The 23,154-nt window shown below is 39.6% G+C and overlaps 1 protein-coding gene across 3 annotated transcripts in view; it reads right to left on the bottom strand.

Moving 5' to 3' along the window:
* The window catches only part of rhbdf1a (rhomboid 5 homolog 1a (Drosophila)), a 57,165-nt gene extending 37,351 nt beyond the window's left edge, over positions 1-19,814 (bottom strand). For 2 of the 3 annotated variants that reach the window (XM_088329237.1, XM_088329246.1), the window contains exon 1: positions 19,437-19,814. The gene's annotated coding sequence lies outside the window, so the exon portion shown is untranslated. The remainder of the gene's footprint in view (positions 1-19,436) is intronic. The other variant, XM_088329254.1, reaches the window with a different exon arrangement.
* Between the last annotated feature and the right edge of the window lie 3,340 nt (positions 19,815-23,154).

The raw sequence follows: 23,154 nt of genomic DNA, 5'->3' as shown, positions 1-23,154 counted from the left end.
TTTTACACTGTGAGATTCTAAAGATTGTCCTTTATGTTACGAAGCCATTTTTGCAGACATTCAAAGAAGTTAAAGACAGCCAGGGGACAGGGGTATCTTGTTTCAGACTGATCGTGAACTCTCTCTGATGAATATATTTTGGAATAGTCATTTAATCAAGAGTTGAAGCTTTCCAATGATATGTGGCATGACATATTTAAGTGACTGGTGACATGGTACAGACACATATTTGTTTATCAAATGTCCAGCGGCCTGCCGGCGGGCCGTTGGCATGTTTAGAGGTTAAGGTACCGTATATTATTAAAACTTTCTGTGCACGGTCTTTCTTGGTGAAGATCTCATGTTTCAATGTACAAAATGTTCTTTCCTTTAAAAATGTACTGGGTGCGGCTTATAATCAGGTGCTCTCTTTAGTCCGAATTTTACGGTATTTGTAAAAAGAATGTATGTAAAGGAATAGTCAAAATAAAAAAACAATGAGGTATAATAGTTAAAATCAGATATCCAATATTAAAAACAGAATAAACCTATCACTTTTCCACACAACTCTCAGAGTGAATGACTAAGTTCAGCACAATAAATTACTAATAAATACATTACCGCAAAAGAGTGAAAAATAACTGAATATTTAGTGAGCACTCTCAACATAGAGATACATTTCCTTCAGTTTTTATGGCACTAAAAAAAAACTTGTTTGGTTAGAATACTTTTAGGGAGAACTGTTAAAGGCCACATAAGCAGAAACACAAGATTTGCTAACTGAATCTTATGCCTAAAGGGATGGCTGGAATCTTGAGGAAGCAGATGACCACAGATGAGGGAACACCCTGTAAAATCAACCCTGCGCGCTCAAACGACTGCTTTGTGAAGTCAAGCCGCTGATAAGCATCTAATTTTACATGGCTGAGGCAGCAGAGGAACCTGAAAGCGCTTTGTTTGTAGTGAAGACTTATCTTTCAAAGACTGGAACTACACCTGCACTCGTTCCCTATTAGTGAATGTCCTTGACTGTGAGCATAGCTTGTGGGACAATGCATTCACCTGGGTTAGTGAGTCTGCATGAGAAGCACAGTGTGGAGAAAAGGCAGAAACTTGCTTGGGGCTGACTGTTCAGGGCGATACATGAAATTCAACAAGACTGTGATACTCACAAGAGCTGACCTGAGGCCAGGTGTGAACAGGAAACAATGGGAAAGGAAAAAGTAGCAGAAATACTCAGCAAAAAGAGCACCGTTACTATAATGCACCCATCCAGGCAAATGGGATATGTCAACTATATCAGTGGTTCTCAACTGAGCTGACACGACGACCCACAATCTCACCCTAATTACTAGACGTGACCCAATGAAGTGAGAATTTCATTTTCTGAAATTTAATGAATGAAACATTGTGCAGTTTAAACCAGATGTAGTAAAATATCTTCACCTTTATAATAATAGTAATAATATTCCCTTTAATGCCCAATACAATGCAGTTTTAATAAAATCCTAACGTCTTTACTTTTGTAGCTTCAGCCATTTTAACAGACTTAAAATGCACAGACATGGAATGAAAAGTGCAAATACTGCTATATTAGGTTTTATAAATATTTTAAAAACTTTTAGTAAATTAACCTCATCAAGTAAATCCAAACAATAAAACCTGCACTATGGGTGGAATAATAAATTTCTTCTGTACCAATTATTTTCTACAAACTCCAAATACGTTGAAAAAAGAGGGAATTTAAAATTATTCAAGTTCAAGGAATGAACTTTTTTAATGGACTTGGTAATAGGAAAATACTGTAAAACTTTGTGCTTTGAAGAAAATTAAAATTACTTTTCCACATTAGCAGTAACACAAACCTGAGTTTGGAGGAATTAATAGGAGACCTGTGCATGTTTCTTATTATAATTATCATCTACTGTTGAGGATTTTAACCCTTGACCCTCAGAAATATTTTCTTCTTGGAATTATTGTTCAAAGGCAAAGGCCTGCCACCCACTCAAAACATGTCCGTGACCCACTTTTGGGTCCCCGACCCACAAGTTGGAAAACATTGAACTATATCATTGGCTTCAATGACTAAATACCGGAAAACAAATGGACTTCGTGCTTTAAGACCGTGGAATATAAAATATGAAAACATGCCTGAAAGAATATAATAACAAAATTGAATGTCAACTATGCGTCACCAGAATCAGAACATTCTCACAGATTGTCATTATGAATTTTTAATGAAAATAGAAAGTGTGACTGAGCGAGTGAGTTGTCTGTCCCCGTGTGCCCTGCGATTGGCTGGCAACCAGTTGAGGGTGTCCCCTGCCCACTGCCCGGAGATGGCTGGGATGGGCTCCAGCCCCCCCCGCGACCCTAATGAGGATAAGCGGTATGGCTAATGAGATGAGATGAGATGAGAAGCGCAGTGTGTGCCCTTCTCAAGAAAAGGGTAAGCATTGAAAATTGCACAGTACAGCATAATAGGCTACTCAATAACAAAAATTTAAAATGTGCCAAAAATTTAAGGCTAAAATGTGAGGACTGTGCTCCAGTGAGGAAGCTGACAACGACAATTAAAGCCAATGTGTTGTGTTGGCTAAAAGCCGGCAAAAGTCATGATAGAACTTCAACCAACACATCTAAGAGTCCTTTGAGAAAAGTGCAGTAAATTAAGGAAAATTAGATATCTCTTCAAGTGAAATTGTCTTGTTCCGTTTGCTGATATTAAAAGAAAAAAATACTTAAAATGACCAAAACTAACTTATTTTAGGTAAAATATATTAAAGAAGAAATGTTACTCGTTTTTATTTTTTAATGCATTATGTTTAGAATATATTTTTTTAAATCAAACAAAAAATTCTACCATTTGCTGTAATAAATATATATTTTATTGCAAAAACAATTAACGAATGGTAAAATGAGGAAAATTGGACTTACATGAACAGAAATATCTGCGAGTAAAACATGTCCCCCCTAGTGAACTTCAAGACAAAAACTGAAATAAGAAAACAGGAACACTGATTTCTGGCAAAACTGTGTACTGTGAAAAGTCAACTAAAACTATCCACAATCCCAACATTGAATATAAAGATCATAAACATGCATTTTGAAACATAATGCACCAAAATCATTGTATGGAGGTTGGTTCAAAAGGCAGAAATGGAAAAACACTGCATAAAGGTCACAGCCAAGTTACAAAACATTCACATATTGCTTAAATAAAAACTGTAATGCTGCGGTTTTCAAGTGAAAAAAAAATAATGATTCTGCCTTTAAATTTTGCTAATAGAACTGGAATGACTTCCCAGAAATGCATATAAGAGATCACATGAGACTTAGTGATGAAGTTTGCAGAATGAACTTTTCCCCAATGACCATTCCATGGCAAAAAAGGCGAAATCTGTCAATGATGTACAGCACTGACCAATACTTAAAGACCCTTGTTATAATGCTGCACACCCAGCTTGAACTCAAAGAAAATGACTATGTTTTACAGATACCACACCAAACAAGACATTGGTTGTTTAGAGGACGTCTGACATTCTCCCGTTAAAGTGGGTAAGAGGGGCAGACAGCATGTGATAGCAATCCAGATAAATTCCAGCATGATATCAGCCTTGAATAAAGGCCACAAAAGCCCGCATTGTGCTGCCTGATTCTCAACAACACTCGTTGTGTTGCGTGATAGGAAAACGTCGGGAGGAAAAAAAGCGGAATCAGGATTTAGCTTGGGTCTTGTAATTATTGGAAAATGGTGCGGCAAGAAAATTCCCAATGGCGGTAATTGTCCTATTTGTTAGCGTAAGGCAGGGTGAATACATCTTAAGCAGCAACAAGCGCCATTGGGGCTCGGCTTTGTGTTGAAAAATCACTCATCGGGACCTAAAAATACCCCACAAAAGGAACCATCGGCTTCGTCATCCCGCTTCCTTTCGGGAGAGCCACCATTATGTAGAGCCGGGGTTACTGTGAGTACTGGAGGGAAGGAAGTAAACTGATGAGACACAGCAGGAAGCAAACATATAAACACACACGCACAACGGGATGGATAGAACACATTCGGTCCACACGTACCCGGAAATGACAGGCATGAATCCTGTCTCATCGTGCGACCCCTCAAAAAGGGAATCCGATTTAGTCGGTCGCTGCATCAATGATGACAGATGTGACAGAAAATAAGAACAGTCACAAGTCAACAAGAGAGGAGCTTTAGAGGTCGAGTCGGTTTATTATAACGACTTCATTGCTGTAAGTTAGGTTTTGTATTATGTGCACCTTTTTCCAAATACAAGACATTACTGTAGTGCTTCTTTCCGCCACTACGGCAAGTGGCGCTGTGAACCACTTGCCGTAGCATCCACCCCGAAGAAGAAATCTTCCTCTTCCTAGTTCGTGTGTGAACATGTTTTACTGTATCTCTAAGAACTTTGACATTTTTGTTGTTGTGCATCCATTCAGTATGGTTGGTGTAAAGTGTAAAGGAGAGGCGAGCAGTTTCTTTTGAAATGTAAGTGGAATATGGAAGCTCGATGCTGTTGAGAAAATGGCTGGATCGCTTTTTTCGGCCACTTTTTACCACGTAGGAGGAAGTCGTCCAACTCTTGAAGCCCATCTTCCAAAAGTAAGTTAGACTTAACGTTATTTATCTTTATAGAGCATTTTATTCTATGAAATGTTTATTTTTAAGTACAAAACAATACCGGTTACTTATACAAGCCTTAAACATACTTATATAAACCTTAAATATAAATTCCATACAAAATATAGCAATGAGGCATCTTACGAACAAATTCAACTTAAGAACAATCTTCCGGAATCCCGTTCGTAAGTAGAGCGTCTGTATCTGCGAGTGAAATAGGATTTTTTAGATGAATAAACATGACTTGACTTGAATTGCATGACAGAAACTGAAATGAGAAAACAGGAACGCTGGGATTTGTGAGTAAATAATGTACTCAACAAAAACAATCCACAGCATGCTGCTCATTGCTAATATAAAAAAAGACTAAAAGTAGTGGGCCATTAGGGCCTGCAAAGCAGTCTCTGCAGGCCTAAAGAATATTTGAACCATGTGATGTTAAATTATACTTTGTCCTTGAATACTTTATTTATATAATTAAATAATTCCATGAATTGTCTGTCAGCTTCATTTAATTGATTTTCCCCTGGTTTGTGCTGCTTCCAGAAGTGTGCTTTCATATTCAATCATATTTCAGCTATTACTTGGTGCCAGGTTGAGAAATCTGCCCGGAGGCCTTCAAAAACAATTCTGAAGGTCCTGTAGTAGAACATCAGGGCGCGCTGCACATACAGCCTGCCATTTGTAACGAAATTTAAGTTCAACAAGACCGTATAAATAATTACATATTTTATATTTCTGTATCTGCAGAGGTTACATTGACCAACAATTTTCCATCATTGACAGATTTTATTTTTTTTGACGTAATAAAAATTAGACAATGATCCACAGCAGCAGAGCGTCCTTAAAAGAGGGGCACCACAGCAGCAGTACGTTCTCAAGAGAGGGACACTTAGAGAGAGAGGCAGAGAACAATGACAGGTGGATTAAAAAAAAAGTCAGCAAGAGAGAAGCCCAGTCCAAACTGAACGTATAGATTGACAATTTAGGCCCGACCCAGACTTACCTCTGCTGAAGACCTAGGTGTGGAATGCACATCTCGCCACTGGTCTATCGAGATCATCAGCATGCATTTTGAAATAAAATGAAGAGCACTCCCAAGTCAACACAAGAGAAGTTTTAGAGGAAGTCCAATTACTATGACAACTTCAGATCAATTTATTAATAACACTAACTAGGTCGCTAACGATTCCTTCTTCCATACATGTTGACAATATCTGTGTATTATTTATTATTGCAACATCCATTGCAGCCTGGTCAGCCTGCAAGGGGAATTACCTCATGTGCGGTCCCTTCTCAAGGTTTCTTTCTTTTCCTCATGTTGAGGTTTTTGAGTTTTTCCTTGCCCTCATGTAGTTTTAGATCAGGGGATGGTGTAATAATAGTCTGTGCTTTGCAACAATCTGTAGTCTGTGCAGCCCTTTGAGACTCCTTGTGATTAAGGGCTATACAAATTAACATGACTTGACTTGACATGTGCAACAATGTAAAGTTAAAAATTTAGGTGTCATATTTGACCCTGATCTATCATTTGAGATGCATGTAAAGCAAATTACTAGAACTGCCTTCTTCCATCTTCGCAACATTGCTAAAATCCGTTCAATACTGTCTCAGTCTGATGCGGAAACAATAATTCATGCATTTGTTACCTCCCGTCTCGACTACTGTAATGCACTACTTTCCGGTCTCCCGAAGTCCAGAATCAAGTCTCTTCAGCTAGTACAAAATGCCGCAGCGAGGCTTTTAACTAGGACAAAAAAGTACGATCACATAACACCGATTTTGGCTAACCTGCATTGGCTCCCAGTTAGCCAAAGATGTGACTTCAAAGTTCTCTTAGTACTGTACAAAATCATACATGGACTTGCTCCCTCTTATCTTTCAGATCTGATCTGCCGCTATGTCCCGGTCCGAAGCCTGCGATCTGAGAGTGCCGGTCTTCTGGTGATCCCGAGAGCAAAGAAGTCTTCTGCTGGTTCGAGAGCGTTCTCCATCCGGGCACCGGTGCTGTGGAATGCTCTTCCCCCTGAGATCCGATCTGCAACCTCAGTGGAAATGTTTAAATCTAAACTTAAAACTCACCTCTACTCTATTGCATACGAATAACCTACTCCTCTTGTCGGTTGACAATAGTCGGTGTAATATAGTGTAACAATCTGTGAAGCCCTTTGAGACTCTTCGTGATTTAGGGCTATACAAAAATAAATGACTTGACTTGACTTGACTAAAGCCGGCCTTACACTATACAACACAGGCGCATTTACCAGTTTGTTTTAAAAGTACAGCTTGGACTTGCGCCAAAATTCTTGTACCGTTTAACCAGGATGTCTTATATCAACTTGAATGAGTAACTACCTGTAGGTTTGCTGAAAACCTGGATGAAATATCTGCCCCAAAAAATAATTAAATATAATAAAAATCCGCTTTGCTCCAAAGGATCAATAGTACAACACTTTTCTGAAAAGTGATCTGATATCATGCTTAATGTACCAACATTAACCTACATAAATTTGTCTTTTATTTTAAATAATGTATTTGAAAAGTAAATGGTCTGCACTTATATAGCACTTTTTAAGTCAATGAAGACCTCCAAAAGCACTCTTCCATTCGGATTGTAGATGACATAGGAAAAGGAAATCAATTTTATCTCATCATCTCACTGTTTTTACTCACTGTGCCTCGTTGTTCAACGTTGTAGCATGCTTCACACTTACCCTTTAACACACGCACTCACACAGCGACTACCTGCTTACAGTGGGCATTAAGGATTCAGTGTCTTTGCTCACTTTTTAACTTTAATGCCAAACGTGTGGTAAGACAGGAGTTTATGACTGCCTCAATTATCGACTGTACAGTAGACCCCTTAGTTACGGAGTCTCTTGTTAACAATATTTTCATGTTTCATTGTGAAATACGATGATTTTGCTGGGCGGAATTTTCCCCACTATACGACATAGACACAAATTATTTGACATGTCTAAAAACTTAAAATTGTCAAACTTTGCAGTGGTTGTGCATGTAAGCGAGTCATGTGCATCATGCCTGCTTGCTATTGATCAACGTGATATAATGCTGGTCTGCAATTGGTTTAAGTCACTTAATTGACGATAAGTTATTGGCTGTACTCCCTTTCACAATGCTCTCTTTCTCTGTCCTTATTCAGTTCAGAAAGACTTGATCTCTGTGAGTAAGTTTGTGTAATATTGTATTTTTGTTTTTTACACAAACTTTATTTGTTTAGCTATGGTTCCCAAGACTTGCAGTAGGAGAGGCAAGAAGGAGATAAAATGGAAACAAAGCTTGAGACAATGTAGAAAAACTAAGAAAGTACACACATTGTTACCTAAGCTGAGGAATATGGCTGTAACCAATCGACAATCAGGACCATTTTTAAGATAAGGAGGCAATTAAATCAAAGCAATATTTTCATATTTGCTGTCTCTTATATTTATTTATCTTGTTATATAAATTTTTGCATGTTTATTTCTACATACAACTAATTACTATTTACAATTTTGTTAATTTTTGTTATGGTATCCCGGTGATTCAACAAATTCACCTTATGATCCCAATCTCAGAATGAGTCATTATTGTATAATAGGGGTTTACTATAGACTGTTCAAACTTAATGCTCAACATAGCCATCTTGAGACCCTCGTGTCTATCCAAACAATCCATCACACTAGCACACGCAACACTACACTTTGCTACAAAAATCTTACCCTTTTGAACAGCCTGTCTGCAAGTCACAGTCAAATTGACTATATGCGATTTAACCATACCTAGTCTAACATAAGACAGTATAACATGCTTTTTTAAATGTTACCTTGTTCATGCACCCACTCTCTAGACTCGTGCATGTTCTGTTATGTTATATGTGAGTGAATCGTCCATACAAGAAAAACCTTAAAAGGCTGTTTAAAAATATGCGTCTTAAGTCACCAGAAAGTCAGCTGAGATAAACTCAAGCTCACCGATAATTGCAATAAATTCATGAAACAGATGTAGGGAATGACTTGTAACATAAAAGAGCACAAAAAGCTTCTCCTTCCAGGATTTGTAGTCCAGGCAACAAATTGATTAACTCCATTGATGTTCCATTCAAGGACACGTACACAAACAAAGTAATCCACTGCACACACTTAGGTTGGTGTGTGCATCCTTTGGGTAAAAGGAAAGCCAAGTCAAGTCAAGTTTATTTGTATAGCCCTTTATCACAAAGAGTCTCAAAGGGCTGCACAGACCACAGCCCGTACACCCTGAGTCACATATGAGTATGATTAGAAGCTGAAAACAAAAACTTTGATTTGATTGTGTTTTTTTAACTTGCTGCAACAGCTGCACAGTCTCGTGTGCAAGTTTGAAATCCCCTTTGTCATGTGACTCTTCAGGGTCATGTGATCATTCAGGATCATGTGATTTTATAGGGTCATGTGATTTTTGCTCCAGTATAATTTAATTCCACTACAGGAGACCATTTATTTTATTTTATTTGAGGGTTCAGCGTAGACATTACTTACTCAAGGAGTATCATGCCTTTGTGTTGTGTCAAGTAAAAACAATGTTAATTATCTTAATAAGCATATTCTATTTTAATATCGAATTGACCAAAAAGGTTTGGCCTCCACTAGTCATGACAGAAAAAATGTTGCCTGAAAATATGATTGAAGAATCAGTCTTCAAGGGCAGCCAATTTGCTAATTGCCGTACGCTGAAATTGACATAAATGTGCTGCAAAGCTGTTGGGTAACAACATATTGTGGCCAGTCAATTTTCTGAGACACAGCAATCCTTTTAAAACACATTACTACTTTGGCTGTCAAACAAGCAAAACTACAATACACGCACACATGCCTCATTCCATACATATTGTGTGAATGACGTATTATTTCAAAGTTATTCATTAATTGCTTTCCAAATGCCGATGATTAATTTCAAATTACCTTTAGTTTTGTAAGTACCAAAGTCAGGTATTGCCAGAGAAAATCCTTGAGACATCTCAATTAGAATTTGAATTGTATTGTCATTGATAACAATGTTGTGAGTATTACTTACAATAATATTATACATTGCATCCCAGGGTAAACATGTAAGAAAGACTTAAAAGAGAAAAATAATACTTAAAACAATTTGAGGATAAATGGGCATAAATTTTTACAAAGCAGTGCTTGGGGGTTGGCCTAAGTTGTAAGTGCATCAGAACGATGATGCAATGAAAAGTAGTGTAATGACATTAAGCAGCAACATACTTCCAACAGAAATAGGATATTAAAGACTCATTTTTCAATCTATAATTATTGTAATTTTGTTCCATATTTCTAAAATAAAAATAGATTAAAGAAGTTCACATTTTTTTCATCAAGTCAATTATGTTAAATTTTACAAGCACTTGAGTTTTTGTGCAGGAAATCAATTCATGTACTCAAGTCCAATTCGTTGCTTTGATCATGACAAGATAGCGAACACACTTTCCACTGGCTGAAATGTCAACCACTGTCTGAAAATTGTGACGCTCACTAAATTCCCTGATATATAAACTTGGTGGTGTCACTAAGATTATGTCCAGATACTTTGAGAACAAAGGAAGGATGGAGGGGGAGGAGGAGAAGTGACAGCTGGGTTGAGAGATATGCTCTGGAAAAGTCCAGGAGGAAGGCACAGGAAGACTGGAAAGACCAGGACAGGTCCTCTGGGATCGTCATGTCGCAAAATGCACGGAGGAGAAGAGCCTCTCAAAGTCGGACTCAGCGGCAGCCAAGCAATTATTGTCATACAGCGGGGGCACCAAGCAGTCAGGAAAGATGACGTCATCAAGGAGAGGAGAAAAGAGGCAGACAAAAAGTCTTTTCTACTCCCTTCAAGTGGGAGGACAACTACAACTTTTATTCTCGCCATATATTCAGAGCGACGCCTTTGTGACTGAAGAAGTCACCGTAAAAAGAGAGCCTTGACATCATTTTCCACTCAGTCAGCGCGCAAAAAGGACAACTGTTTGAAAAAAAAATCTGGCACTATGAAATAGCGGAGAGTGGAAAGGAAAGTTGATTATGGGCTAAGGTGCTTGTTAAAATCCGCCGGCAGTGTTTGGCTGAGAGCCACCTTGCTGCACTTTGATTGACAAACATTCTTCTCTCTCCAACAGACAAACTGACAGCCACGAAACAGCGCGGTCTTCCAAACGTGTTTCAAGACGAAGGGGTGGGAGGCCAAAACACACCCTGGTTTCTGGGAAGGCCCTTGGATTGAGTATAGTGCGTGGTATGCTATGCTAGTGGGGCCGGTGCTGAAACGGTCCACATAGAAATGCTCCACATATGGACGACATTTACGGAGCAGACTCGACGTGAGACTACCAGACAGCTTTGCGTCAACTGCTGTTGCTTAGCTGTGGCGATCAGTGGGCAGTAGTAGGTCATATTAACTTTCAATATCCTGACATCCTCATATGTCCCATATCTGATGGCTTTGGGTCAAAGTGCTGAAAAAATACTCCAATACAGTGGTCCGCAACCTTTTCTGTATCACGCTCCAGCTCAAGGTCTGACAATATCCTCAGGGCATGGCCCAATAATAACATTATTAAATTTAACAATAATAATTATAATAACAATAAGCCTAGATTTTATCACATCACCACACTGTTTTTATTTAGGGTACCACATTGTACAACGTTGTTGTGGCTGAACTCTCATAATGCTCCGTTACAACGTTGAACAACGAGGCACAGTGAGTAAAAGCAGTGAGATGATGAGATAAAATTGATTTTCTTTTCCTATGTCATCTACAATCCGAATGGAAGAGTGGTTAGCATTTTAACTGCTGCTATCCGGGTTCAATTCAAAAGTGGTCAGTGCTATTTGTTAACTGATCAATCGTTGCTCAAATGCGGTAATATACCACCAAAAAGCCTCATATATGACGCCAGCCCACAGTTTGAGTTTTCTTGGGTTAAACAAACGTTTGTATATGAATATATAGAGTATAAGCAAAATATAGGCAACTTTCTTGACTTTTATTGTGACCCAGCACCAATTAACCTATGGCCCGGTACCGGCCCACGGCCTGGTGGTTGCCAACCACTGATCGAATAAACAATAGTATAGCAATAAAATCGTTGGCATTTTACCAATGAAATAGGTTGCCATTTTGACAAGAGCATATTCCTAATATCAGTCGTATATATAAAATCACATTTTTTATCATTTAATACTTTCTTTTATCTATGTAAGTTATACACCATGGCACACTCAGGTTTTATCATTTTTTGGATGTGTCATCGAAAAACCTAAATGAGGTGCAGCAATTGCATGGACTCAAGAAACCAGAATTGTCTGATTGAAAATGTGTCCAGTCCAGTTTAAAAAGATGACAAAAAACCCCCCACAAAAAACAGCTTGGATTTATGTCCGGTCGGATAATATAGTTATTGAACAATATTATAGGTTGCTATCCTCATATCAGAGGATAAAACATGTTAAAGCAACAAGCATCATTTTGATTATTTATATTGTTTGGCAGAAATTAAACACATTTTTTATTTTTGGGCCAATGCTGATGTAATTACTCTCAGGCACAGCAGTATGCAGTATATTTCTGCCTCACATTTTGCATAACTTTCCTGAACAGTGATAGCGAAACATCTTTGCCACACTGATTTGTTTACTAAATCACCATCAAGTTATGCCAGTGTAACGAAGGCTTGTGTGAACCCCATAACGTGAGCCTGCGTCAAAGATTTCACCCACGTATGGAATGCAATCTTGCAACATGGCCTACAAGGATATTTCTGTCCCAAGGTGTCAGGTACGACATTTATTGGCCAGTCTCCAGCCGACACACCTTTAAAGGGTGCTGCTCAGGAGTCAAAGTTCAAAGAGTCATGGTTGCCACCGCCGCCGCTTCTGGGAAAATACACAGAAGGTTCCCACAACCTCAAAACTAAGCTCTGCCCCAGGGTTAAACAGCTCCAGACACCATGTCAGTGCGCCGGGAACCGAATCACCCGGCAGCCGAAAACCCTAATGACAGGTCTTCCTCCCCGCAAATGGCATCTGTAAGATTTAAAGGCAATATATTATAGAAAATGACTTTTCAATGTATTGTGTACGAATAGTTTTCTAGAAGGCCTTGAGAGTAAGAGTCCCGGCTCCTAGGCTTTGTAGCGTATTATGAACTGACCGATAACGGATAATGAATAAAGAAGATAGAACAATAACACTTAAAAAATCCCTCCCCCGCTCCCACACATCAAATGAGATTTAAAAAATCAAGCTATTTGTCAGTCTAGTTTAAAAACACAGCAGAACCTTCTGCATCTGCCCACTCATTTGCACAACATTGGCAAGGGTTTGTAGTAAAGATGGGCATGCATCTTTAAAGTGGAGTCCAAGTCAAGCTTGAAGTCCATCAATGCGAGTCTAAACTAACATTTGGACTAGGACAGCAACAACAAATGGATAAAATTGATTACAATCGATAAGTAAAAGCTTGTAAGTTTGAACTTTAGTAGACACTCAAAATATGAGTTTTTAAAAAAACCTGTTCATCGATTAATCAGTTATTTAACTAATCGTTCGTTGCAGCGGTAATTTGGACTTTTTTATATGTTGTAACCTGTCACATTTTCTACTTGTGTCATTGACATTATAAGTTGCTTGACTGTGAAAATAAAGGGTGCCGGGACTAATTACGGGCCAGCACATCAACAGAGCATAAAATAATTGGCATCCAGCTAACCTCTCATAACTGCCTGGAGGTTAAACAATAAGAAGGTGGTCGACAAGCTCAGCGGTAGACCTGAAAATAGGGTACACTGCATTACATCACACCGATCGTAATGTCCGCGGCCCGTGAGTCACCCAGAGCCACAGGACAGACATATGCCCCAAGCCAAGTGTATTTCCAGGAAGAGCGAGCAGCAGCCGTGGATTGTTAAAGTGCACCCACTTCAGACGAAATAGAAAAGACTTCCTGAGTAATAAAAAGCAGTTCGGACAAGGCAAAGCATCACTACATTCCATCTAGGAAGCACAAATAGACGAATCACACGCCATTGTTACATTCATTGTTTGTTATAGTTGCTTGCTTAAAATAAAAACTATTTATAATGTTTTTCCTGTTCATTTTTGTGGCAACGCTTTGAGAAAAAGACATGGCATATTTGAATAAGAATCAAGCTCTTTCTAAATGGGGATGGAAATCCACTCTGAATCTGTATTGGCTATCTACAGATTTCAGCTCTTACTAAATGGAATGCAAACGTTTTTGCTTCAATGCTGTTGACGTGACACACATCTTCTTATGGTCTTGCCTTGGGCCGTCACGGATCAACTGTAATATATATCTAAATTCATATAATTCATCTAAGTACATCTAAACTACTTTAAAAATCTTGATTTGTGTGTGTAGATGTGACTTAAAGAATCCAAAACGGCTACACCCATTTTTGATAAATTTTACACAGTTGTACTTAATGCCTCCACAAGTGTCTCTAGCTAGGTTTCGTGTCAAGGCACCCACAATGAATACCAACAAAGTTGCCTTTTGTGTGGTCTTCTTTTGTGATGTATCTAATTCCTTTTTGAGGCCAAATTGGTTACTGAAGCTAACGACCACCAACCACTCTAGGCAGCCGAATCCAATCTTCTATCAGTCATTTTACTTGTCAAAATCTATACTACTTTATAAATCCCGATTTGTGTGTGTTTTTGTATGTGACTTATAGGCTCCTAAACTGCTGAACCAGATTTTTGTGAAAATGTACACTGTTGTACTTAAGAACTCTGCGAGTGTCTAAGCCAGGTTTCATGTCAAGGCAACAGCATTAAACACCAACAAAATCGATAAAAGTCCACTTTTCTGTTGTCTGTTTTCGTAAGGTCTCCAAAACCCTTTGGTGGCCCAAATGGGCACTGAAGCTCCTGACCGCTCTAAGCATCCAAATACAATCTTCTATTGGCCCGGCAATACCTGCCTTTGGCTTGTTTATAACTATAAATAATGTCATGCTTGATTTATAGCTTCAATTCTTATTTAACTCCAGTTTAATCAAGTTTTAAAATGTAATTTTAGTTAAAACCAAAAGTTATTGTAATTTTTACAGCTTCGTATGTTTTGAATTTAGCTGTGAGGAGTTACAAATATTTCAGTTAACACTAGATATTGTTTACTTAAAGGAATTAGGAAGCTATCCTAAGTGTTTTGATGCATCTCTGGGGATGTCCATTTTGAGAGTTGGTTGTGAGTAATGATAACATAGCTGAGCCTTGGGCAACATCAAATAACTAATCACGGTCCACATGCAGAGCCCGGATTGGTCTTGAAATAAAACTTGATGTACATCCTACATTTCAAAATGAATTCCAGCACCTGAACCTGAACCGTGTAATCATCTGTATTGACCAGCGAACTGAGAAGGGAAGCTGTGTCGTTGCTGTCTTCGACTTTTTGAACAATTGTACATATTGCCTATGTTTATTGTTGATGTTAAATACATTTTTATGTATTGTTACCCAATGCAACATCTATTGCAGCCTCGTCGCCCATACTTCATGAGGGACCCCTTATCAAGGTTTCCTATTTTCCTCATGCTGAGGTTTTACTGTTTTCCTTGCCCGCGTGCTGGTTTCAGATCAGGGGACGGTGCAATATTGGCCTGTGCATTCCTTAGAGACATTTTGTGATTAAGGACTATATAAATAAATGTGACTTGACTTGACTTTGACATCCAAGTTGATGCATACATAGCCAATTAGTGTAAACCCAGTTACACCCAATATCAAAAAAAGAACGTAATTGAGGGTGTTTTATTGGAACTGAGAAGTATTAAGACCTCAAACTATTTTGACCATGCCGAGGTACCCTTTATAAAAAAATAGACCTTCAGTTGCTCACAATGTTGCCTACTCAGGATATGATTGAGGAGTGAATTATAAAGTGCTATGACGGTCTTGTAAGGCGGAAAAGTGTGATGTAAGTGAAGAGCCATTTAGCATAGATGTATTTGAGTGAAATGGATTATTTGATAAATAGCCATTATATTGGTATTGAGAACTTTGACCTGCTGAGCAGAACCAGCCAGAGTGTGAGCAGATGCTGAAATAATATAAAGCCATAGCTAATTCTAATACTGTGAGCGTCTGAGACGTGGGAACAATACTAGTAGTAGGCAGCAGAACAAGTTGGTTAACATGTCTGAGTATGACCTCTTGACACACTCACACATTCACAAATCATGACATCACAAATATGATTGTAAAATCAACTACAAATGTTGAATAAAGCATCCAATAGAGCTAACAATCATAGTGCTTAGTTAATTGAGTAAACCAAGGAAGTGTGTATGGAACGGTTTTCCGAATAAATTAGAAGCTCTTACCAAAGGTCCATGCATTTACTAGCTTTAACCAAATGGCTTTATGGGGAGACCTGGAGTTTTTTATGAATGCATTAAGTGTCAGCTTCCAAGACTCTAAGCAGCAATTTTGTGGACGGCTTGAAATCAAAACAATATTTATGTGTAAGAGGAAAACGTTTTTTTGTTTTGTTTTTTTTCAGGTCCATGTGTATTACATATGTAAGTTTTCTGATCTAGAACAAGCAATCAGGCAACTGTTTTGTTGCACAGACTTTACAAGTTTCTTCCTGGAATGACGTCTGCGTCATATCATACCAGGAGTGCTGTAGTGAAACTTGTTGTGTGAATCAGCATCTTGAAGCCGTTAGCCGGCTAATTACAGTCTGTTGACATGGACCAACTTCAACAAAATTTATTAACAATTCGCTCAGAAGAGCCATATTTCCACCAAATCCCCTAAGGAAGCACAACCTGCAAAGGTTGTTTTGTAAATGTATCTTTACCATACTAAGATGATCAGTTAAAGTAATCAATAAGCACTAAATTTGACTGACAGTAGCTCCATGATTTATTGAAAGTAGAGAAAGATTACAGATGGATATGCTTGTTCTTTTAATATTTTCACATTACCTTTCCTAAGATCTTATGTGCAGAATAAAACATGAAAAAAAAATTAAAGACACATTTAAATGTAGAAAACCCTACTTTGGCTTCACATTTTTATAGATAGTTGTAAAACTGGTTACTTTACAAGGGTAAATGATGGGTATTTGTGGATTTCACCAGGGATTGTCCATTTTATGCCTGTCCCCATGGCTGAAATATCACAGTTGTACCCATAAATATATAGTGTTAAACGATGCTTCTAGCAGGCCACGTATCAACGCAACTGGAAAACACACAAGATGCAGAAAGAAGAACAGTTTGGGAGCCAGAAAGAAACAACCATGATACTTTGTTGATTGTCATGAATAAAATAATATTTTGTAAATGCTAGATAAGGAAACAATGTCAAATAAAGTAATGACATTACTCTGGCTTTGCTCCGCCATTCGGAAATGCCATGGACACAAAGTTGTTATTTGTCACTAAGCATGTAAACAATTAATTCAGATTGGTCACAAAAATCAGAATTCTGACACAGGTCGGACTATTCCCTGCATAGACATACAGTAATTCAACAATGTGATCGTTTGTAGCAATTACTTTTAGGTTGGCGACAAAAGATATAATACTGCCATTTCGTTTACTGGGAAAAATGTCAACTTTCAATAGAGACGTTGTGCTGTGGTAAAAATGCAATTTCAGAAGGCGCCATTATGACCCGAACAGGTCTGTACTGCACTACTTTGTGTTGGGTGAACTTGGCGAGACAGCCCAGCAGACTGACAAACAGTACGCAAGAGGTATTGCAGGCACGACTAGCTGGGCCGACCCTCCGAAAAAAACAAACAAAAAAAAACTCATGCATACCAGACACTCAACACAAACCCAGCATGGACACCCGCCACCACATATATCCCTGCTACTCCTAATATCAGCTAGTGGCCCTTTTTTGTGTGGTTACTTCATACCCAGCTATGAGTGCCCCCCCCTCTTGCCATGCGACAATGTTTCAGGCCAATGTTTCTAATAAGCCAAGGCAGAGAGGAGGGGAATCACGGCCCACCTGAAGCATACTTCAAAAAAGGAGCCGACAATAAAATTTTGGGGCCCAAACGGTCTGGAATATGGGAAGCACATGACTGTTTTCTTCACTCATGCCTGCTGACTAGTGAACACTATTCAATGTCACCCCAAATCAGGGGTCGGGAACAAATGGCTCGCGAGCCAGATATGATTTTATTAGTACATCTGGCACTGAGATAAAATAAGGACCGTTCCTTTCTCCTCTGTACCATTCAAATTTTTTTGTATGCGAAGCCAAAGCAATACAGAAGGCGAATAGTTCAGTCCAAAATAAATAGGACAAAGCTCCAACTACAGTTTACACACGGCGTTACACCAACAGACCCCGGCTGTCTGTCTCTAAGGAGTCCTTTATATGGTCGCTTGTTAAACAATCTATGTTCACTGTTGAGATACTTAATGATGAAGACCCAGAGAACAAACTGTAAACACCTGAAAACGTCGCCAAGCACCCAGAACAATTTGCTTAGGTGAGCGGTTAGGGTGGGTGGATCTCTGCACACTTTACGCATTCCCCTAGATACACCTGTATTTTGTGACGATAAATCTGCTGGCACCTCGTTTTCAAACCATTATTTTCGACACACATGATGATCAAAATGAGCCTCAAAGATCTTAAAGGAGCTGTATGAAATTTGGAACTTTGTTACTCTTTGCTGCTTTCTCCTGGCTTAAAGTTATAATTGCAGCCTAAGTCAGCTCATTTGTCTGGACTCTACTTGACTCTACTTATTACTTTCACTCTTTTCATGCTACACTTACAAGAAAAATCTGTGGAGTCGAGCATTAAGTCAATTTCCAGCACCCCTCCTCCTCGAACATAATGTATTCCGCTCCGAACACCTGATAAAAGTAAGATTTAAGCAGATACCATAAAGGTTCCTTGAACTCAGGTTGTACATTGTAAACACATCCTTAATAGAGAAGATATTTAACTATCAACCTTTCTAATGAAGCATCAAACGCCACAATACTGATACTGTGACAAATTGTAAGTGGTATATTCGATTATATGTGACACAGGATCTGGCATTATTATTGTTTCATACATTTTTATCAACTCATCAAATGTCACACTGAGAAATAAGAACTAGCTTCTGCCTAGAGAGCGGGTTTGGTGGTCTTGTTGAATTTTGTCTTAAAATGTATGGTTTGGCTCTCAAACAACAATTAAAAAAATACTCTAATGGCTCTTGAGTTTCCGAAACCTGCCCCAAGTGGTCTCATAATAATCATATTTTATCAGTGTGCATATCTGTTCCAGAGACATGCAATGACAGGATGACCTATTCAATTCTCTTTTACAACGTGGCTAACTTACTCTGTGTACATGTTATTTTAAATTGTATTTCTGATTTAAAACATGTACAGTGGCATACAAGGGGAGTTGGAAACGTCGAACTGCTGATGATGAAGAGAAGAAGGCAAGTGATGGGGCGTGAGGGACACGATTAAGATGATGGCGTGACTTCAACCCATGATGATTATTCAGCAGCATTCCTCATTCTTTTACACAACATTCCTCTCGGACGATTAAACTGAATACGCCGGGTTTTTTTTAAACCACGGATGTTAGGTTAACGCCTTTACGGGAACGGATTGGATTGATAAGTCCATCGTAATATCAAACTAAACTGCTGACTGACCTATGAAAACAATTTAAAGACGCTGAGAAAAAATAAGTCATCAAACTGAATGAGGAAGAAGAGGTTCGCACCTCTTCTTCTCCACGCGCGTGACCACCAGGCTGGTGGAACCGGAGCCGCAACTCACCCTTCAAAACCGGCGGCTCGGATGATTTCCAGCGGAGGGGAAATAAATCCGATTTCCGTGTTTTCCCTCAGGGCTCGTCACATCATCCTGACAAGTTGCAGGCAGGAAATAAACGCTTCTTGTTGGTGCCCACAGTCAGGCAGCAAGGCTAAGGCTCCCTTCCGTCCTCTTCGCCACAAATAATTAGCCGGCGCCGTGTCGTCAAATCCAGCCACTAAAATCAACGACGGCAGCGTCCCTGGAAGATGCTAGCCCGGCGTCCGCGTCTCCGCCTCCCACAGACGGTTACAATCTTCCCACACTGCTCCATGTATTTTACCCGGCCCAAGTTTTTCTTGCGCCGGTTATGAGCGTGTGAGCCCCGCCCTGAGCTCCGAAACCGTCAGTGGGGAAGTGGGGCGCGTCCTTGGAACAACGATAGCCAATCGGCGGGCGAGGTGGGAGGCGCCTCCTCCCCATCTATACTCCTTGAGTTGGACTGGTTTCCGACGATCGACCTCATCCGGAGAGCAAGACTTCGAAGGGGACCAAAGCAAAACTGATCCGGAGAGCAAGTGGACCCAAGCGAAACTGGCCTGTCACGCTGCGTCAGGCGAACTAACTGTCTCTCGCAATTGAATTGTTTTTATTGTCATTGATATCAACATTGTAAACTTGTGAACCACAGTTGCAACAAGATTAGGCATGACACTCCAGGGTAAACATTTAATAAAAACTTTAAATGGGCAGTGTCAAATATTTAGTGCGTCCTAGTGGTACGAAAGACTTTCATCCAGTAAAAAAACAATAAAACATTGATTTGAACATTAGGCAAAAATACATGTTGGGAATTAAACTATTAAAAATGTAGTGTTTACCAAATTATTAGAATTAGCCACTATAAGGCGCACCGGGTTATAGGGCGCACCCCCCAAAAAATAGTCTTTTGTCCGATATTTTCCATACATAAGGCGCACCGGATTATAAAGACGCACCCCCAAAAAATAGTCTTTTGTCCGATATTTTCCATACATAAGGCGCACCGGATTATAAGGCGCTACAATGGGAACGTCTACAAAACAGTCAGATAGTTCAGTCATTACCCCCTTAACATTTCGAAAGCTTGCAAAGAAGCAAATACGTGTCGTAGACACGTGCGGATGCGGTGTCCGTACGATGTCACCAGACAAACATTTCTTAGTTCCCATTTTATTTTTTGCTGGCAACTGTGTGGACAGTCAAGTCAAGTCAAGTCATTTTTATTTGTATAGCCCTAAATCACGAAGAGTCTCAAAGGGTTTCACAGATTATTACACTATATTACACAGACTATTTTTCAGAATATTATTATACATTCCCCTGCTCTGGAGCTGACGAGAAGAGTAGGTTATTCATATGCTATAGAGTAGAAGTGAGTTTTAAGCTTAGATTTAAACATTTCCGCTGAGGTTGCAGATCGGATCTCAGGGGGAAGAGCATTCCACAGCACCGGTGCCCGGATGGAGAACGCTCTCGAACCAGCAGTACACGTCTTTACTCTTGGGATCACCAGAAGACCGGCACTCTCATAACGTAGGCTTCGGACCGGGACATAGGGGGAAATCAGATCTGAAAGATAAGAGGGAGCAAGTCCATGTATGATTTTGTATAATACTAAGAGAACCTTGAAATCACATCCAAGGCTAACTGGGAGCCAATGCAGGTTAGCCAAAATCGGTGTGATGTGATCGGACTTTTTTGTCCTAGTTAAAAGCCTCGCTGCAGCATTTTGTACCAGCTGAAGAGACTTGATTCTAGACTTCAGGAGACCAGAGAGTAGTGCATTACAGTAATCGAAACTGGAGGTAACAAACGCATGAATTATAATTTCCGCATCCAACTGAGACAGTATAGAATGAATTTTAGCAATGTTACAAAGATGGAAGAAAGCGGTTCTAGTAATCTTTACATGCGTTTCAAAGGATAGATTAGGGTCATATATGACACCTACATTTTTAACTGAGTCACTCTGTGTGATGTGACATTTGTCAATGTCAGCATTTTAAAGCAAAGTAAGAATTTTATTGTGCAGGAAAACGGGGTTCTTTACTGTGCATATGACAATAAACACTTTGAATTGAATTTAGTTTAAAAATAGACTCATCACAGAAACATCAAGATCATTCAAAAATAAGATACCGGGAAAATATAAATTCGCATAGCTCACCTAAGTTCTCTTGCGGCCTTCACGTTCATTGATGATACGTAACCATGGTCTTCTTACAACCGTGAGCGTAGTAAATCCAGGAGAGTAAAATATTTATAAATACAGAATAGTAAAACATGTTTTCTCTATGCCGTCGCCCAACCCAACATGTGATTCACATTCATCTTTTTCGGCCAATTGCAAGCTTTGTTTCGCCCCTTTAGCCTATGCGAGCCAGTAAATAATAAAAAAGATCCGCCCCCTTTACCTCCGAATAACTTTAGCCAATAGTGACTGATTCAAATAATGGTTGACACATTGGTTAGGAAATGAAACGCCGGTATATAAATCCCAGCATACACCGCGGACGAGTTCGCCTTCGGGGGAATATCTAGTCGGCGGCTGCTGCATTAGTTGCAAGACTTAATATTGATCCATATATAAGGCGCACTGTATTATAAGGCGCATGGTCAGCTTTTGAAAAAAACAAAGGCTTTTAGGTGCGCCTTATAGTGCGGAAAGTACGGTAGTTATCTGACTCCATTAACCAAACAACCTTCATTCACCCAACAATGCATGCTCTTTTCTTTTTCGGAAAAATATGGGCAGGAGACCGTCATTTCTACGTGAATTCCATCGAATTTGCCGAATTATTGTGGTGCCAGCTTCACCACCTCCACGCCGAAAGGCGTCGCGATGTCTAAAGAAAACTCATATCAGCGTCCATCCACCCTGTCAGGGAAGACCAGAACAGAGCAGGAGACCCCAGAGCGTTCGTACAATTCTTTATTTGGGGAAGCGTAAGGGTTAGCGGGAGACGTGATCAATCGTAGCGTGGGACGAAGGCAGGTCGAGTTTACCAGGACTGAAGAGAAGATCGTAGCGTGGACGGAAGCAGGTCGGATCGAAGGCAGACGGGCAGAATCAAGTAAACAACAAGGCAGGTAATCGGGAGTGTCTTACGAATACAGGAGTAATACTCAGACACCCATGTCTCGGTGTAGAATGCTTAAATAGCGAACATAACCCAATCAGAAGGCGCACTCCAGCGCGCCAGATGATTACCCCAGGTGGCTCCACTTAGGTAATCATGACACCATCCATTGACTTCCAGTTATCCAGGGTCGGGTCGCGGGGGCAGCAGCCTTAAAAGGGAAGCCCAGACGTCCCTATCTCCAGCCAGACAATTTATTTTGAAGGCAGCCTGTCTTGTCTTTGCTTTACTGAGCTGTGATGTCACCAAACTGGTTTACATGTTAATTACTCAAAGAGGTTACGAGTGTTATAAGCCAAGTTTTGGTAGTTCTCAGGGAGAATACCTAGACGTTAAGTCATAGGTGGGTGCAGTATTCGTACAACAAAAGGCGAGCACCCAAAAGGGGGCTAACTGTAAAAATTAACACACGGAGAGCGAGGAGGGGTTAACCGGGAGCAATCAAAGAAAGGCGGTCACAGCCTAGCTTGAAAATCGCAAGGCTGGCCGACCAAAAATAAGCAGTGAGCAACCAGGCTCACCAAGAACCCACAACGAAAAACAGTTTCTGTGACAAACAC

The sequence above is a fragment of the Urocampus carinirostris genome, chromosome 1 (genome assembly GCF_059441175.1).
Source record: "Urocampus carinirostris isolate Australia breed hairy pipefish chromosome 1, RoL_Ucar_1.0, whole genome shotgun sequence".
Classification (NCBI taxonomy): domain Eukaryota; kingdom Metazoa; phylum Chordata; class Actinopteri; order Syngnathiformes; family Syngnathidae; genus Urocampus; species Urocampus carinirostris.
The sequence above is the reverse complement of the archived record's forward strand: the minus strand, read 5'-3'. Positions and strand labels throughout refer to the sequence as shown.